The sequence below is a fragment of the Lactuca saligna genome, chromosome 7, assembly GCF_052625555.1.
Source record: "Lactuca saligna cultivar CGN05327 chromosome 7, ASM5262555v1, whole genome shotgun sequence".
NCBI classification, from domain to species: domain Eukaryota; kingdom Viridiplantae; phylum Streptophyta; class Magnoliopsida; order Asterales; family Asteraceae; genus Lactuca; species Lactuca saligna.
The window spans coordinates 24,720,712-24,724,500 of NC_136423.1; the positions used below are offsets into that span (position 1 = coordinate 24,720,712).

At 29.2% G+C, this 3,789-nt stretch overlaps 1 long non-coding RNA gene across 1 annotated transcript; it reads left to right on the forward strand.

Annotated features, from left to right (window-relative positions):
* The first annotated feature begins 1,524 nt into the window (after positions 1 to 1,524).
* Positions 1,525 to 2,770, forward strand: LOC145005500 (uncharacterized). Its single transcript, XR_013662586.1, has 2 exons — positions 1,525 to 2,375; positions 2,505 to 2,770. It is a non-coding gene; the product is annotated as an uncharacterized LOC145005500 (long non-coding RNA).
* The last annotated feature ends 1,019 nt before the right edge of the window (positions 2,771 to 3,789 follow it).

Below are 3,789 nucleotides of genomic sequence, written 5' to 3' on the forward strand. Positions count from 1 at the left end.
GTAGGATTTATGTCTTAAATCTAATATAAAGTTATGTTTAAGTCGATTATTAAGTCGTGTTTTTAGTTTATTATTATTAAATCATGTTGTAAGTTAAATTGTATCTTTTTTTATTAATATGAAGTGTTTGTGTTTTATAAAAGTATAAGTTATTTAAGTTAGAAAAAAAAAAATTAAAAATGCATCTAACATGCTACTATTCCCGAAAAAATGCTAAGGAGAACACACTATTGAGGGGGCAACACAAAAAGATAAGGTGAAGATATGTTAAGTTTATATGACAGTGTGCTAAAGGCGTTACCACTCATTCTAAGCTAACTGAAAATGTAATAAGCTCAAATACATGTGTCTTAACAAGTATAAGTTCAAATACATAAGACTTAACAAGTGTGACAAGAATGAATGAACGGATACTAACAAAGTCACATTACCATCAAAATCATTAGGGTGAATAAGCAAGTTGGTCACTTAGCAGCTCTCTTTCAAACTCAATGAGATTGTATAACATATGGCTGCAAGATTATTTCAATAAGGCAATAGAATGTTTTATAAGTGAGATTGTGAGAAACTCAAGGTAGACGACTAGGCCAACAGAAGGGCAACACAATACGAAAGGAATGCGAGAGATGATAACAATATCATTAACGAGGTATGAGTGATAGAAGCCATATATACAAACAGGGGCCGAGGATAGTAAAGGCAAGGAGGGGTTGTGCCCCCTGGTTTTTGAGTTAGAAGTAGTGTATAACCCATTATATATATATATATATATATATATATATATATATATATATATATATATATATATATATATATATATATATATATATATATATATATATATATATATATATATATATATATATATATATTCCTAAAAATATAAAATTTGGATTGTTGCCTTCCCTACTCTCTAATTTTTTTATATATTATTAATTCATTTTTCACTAAAAATACAATTTCTTGTAAGATAGAAGAACTTGATAAATAGTTTTTAACTATAATTATTTACTATATATCTATTTAAAAAAAAAAAAAAAAAAAAAAAAAACTATCATATCGATGCTCTGACATCTGTGTCAACAATGAAAGCCACCAATCTTTGTCTGCATTTTGAATTACACTTTACATTTAAAAATAATATTATATTAATAAATATAATCAATTACATGGATATCAACGGATACAGTGACGTTTAGAATATACAGTTTTATTGTTAACTTTAAAAAGTTTATATTTCATCATAAAATATAAAAATGTTATAGCACGTGTAGATTTTATTTTTCTCGTTTTATAATACAAGCTTAATTTTTACAAATATAAGTTAAAAGAATAACTTTTTATTTTTAATTTGTTGTTACATAATTATTATATTTTAATACTTTATATATATGTTAAAAATAGTATAAATTAATTATTAATATTGACGTGGTAGGTAACAAGGATATTTATGACAGATTCTTGAGATGTACAATAAGTCAATAATTGTAAGATATGAATCACAATTCACAAGTACAAGTAAGATCTAGTTTAGTTTTTGAAAGATTCTTAAGGGGCTGAAATTTAGTTTTTCAAAGTTTAGGGGGAAACCAAAGAACTTTTGTTGCCGTTAAAGACCAAATCAATCTACAAATCAGATCTACAATTGCCCCAAATCGGATTGAGTTTGTAGAATTCACTAATTCGATTAATGGGGGTGAAGAAATTGATTCAGTGTATTATCAGATTCCATGCTTCTTGAAATTATCTTTTGTTTATCCTTCACAAAAGGCGCCATTAGAACAGGTACTCTCCAAACGATGGAAACATCATTGGACTGTGGTTCTACTCTAATTTTCGAACATCTGATGATAATCAAGATGTCATTTCGTTATTAGTGTACCTGTTCTAATGGCGTCTTTTGTGGAGGATAATGATGGTAATCGCGATTTCGTTTCATGAAGCTCAATAGATTCAATGTGTATATCTGTTATGATATTTGATTTGAATCACAAGCCAACTATTGGATTCGTTATAGCTTAATTTAACGTTATGTAATACTGAATCCAAAGCAGAGTTTCTGTTAGATTAATCTTTTTTGTTAGTCAAAGATCTAACAGAGTTTCTGTTAGATTAATCTTTTTTTGTAAACTTTTACATTGAATGATTGTTGTGGCTATAGAAGGCTAATAACGGGCTTAATATTGCTTCAAATAGCGTTAAGAACCAGATATTATCTGGATACATGGTTTCATGTGATGAATCTGAAGCTCATGTCATCGAAATCAATGATGTTTATCACTAGCAAGCATTTGTTGTTGTAGATTATATAGAAACAGCGAGACAACGGCTAAAGAAACAAAGGAAGAGCTTGAAATTGGGGTTTCTGTTATGAGGTAAAATTTCTTTTCCTTCGACAATTTATGTGTTTGTAAAAATCATATGATCATTAGCTATTGTAGGACTTTATTAATGAAACCATTTTTTCAATTAACCTTCACTCAAGTAAAATTTGTTTGCAACAGGTTGATGAACCCGTGAACTACTATCGAATGCATGTATGTAGTTGGAGCTGCATGTAAAAATCCAAAGCTTGCTTTGTGGAGAGTTTAGCCAATTGTGATGGAGGCGGCGTCAGAATGAAAGAGTCTGGCATCGGCGGCGAAAGAAAGATTTAGGTTTTGGTTAGTACGGTTCATAAGGTTATATGGATTATACTTTAAGTGTAAATTAATTTTAGTCCTTCTAGTTTACAAATATTATTAAATCATATTTATTTATTTCTATCTTATTTGTTTAAAACAAATATTCTAAAGTGTGTATACATTTAAAATATTTTTTAAAACAAATAAAATCCAAAGCTTGCTTTGTGGAGAGTTTAGCAAATTGTGATGGTCTAGTGTAGGGGTGTAAGTGAGCCGAGCTACTCGCGAGCTAATCGGGATCGACTCGTTAAAAGATCGACTCGAGATCGAATTAAACGAGCCCGAGCCGAGCTCGAGCCCAAATATGAGGCTCGTTTATTAAACGAGCTCGAGCCGAGCTTCAGCTAGTGGGCTCGCGAGCCTAAATGAGCCTAAACGAGCCTATATATATATATATATATATATATATATATATATATATATATATATATATATATATATATATATATATATATATATATATATATATATATATATAGGCTCGTTTAAGCTCATTTAGGCTCGCGAGCTGACTAAATTGTTCACGAGCCGAGCTCAAGCTTCATTTTAAGGCTCGAATCGAGCTCGAGCTCGAGCTCGAGCTCGCGCTTCTTCAAAATTAAACGAGCCGAGCTCGAGCTTGGTTAGGCTCGGGCTCGTTTACACCCCTATCTAGTGGCATGAGAATTTGAAAGAATATGGCGGCGGCGAAAGAAAGATTTAGGTTTAGGTTATCACGGTTCAAAAGGTTATATGGATTATACTTCAAGTGTAAATTCATTTTAGTCCCTCTAGTTTACAAATATTATTAAATTATAAAGTCTGTATACATTTAAAATATTTTTAATAATTTATGTTTGTTTTATAATTTATTAAATAATATTTGTTTTGATAATTAAATTTAATTTTTAATATAGAATTAAATGTTTTTTTGTTTTTAAATTAAAAGAAGTATATTTAAAAAATATTATTTTTATTTTATTTTATACTTTTTAATTAAATTAAATAAAAAATAAATGGGTTGGAAAAGACACCATTTTCATAATGTATTTTTGAGTTAAGCTGGACTCCCTCCTCCCTTAGGAGGTGTTTAATGGTTTCATTTTTCCATGAAATATGAAATTTC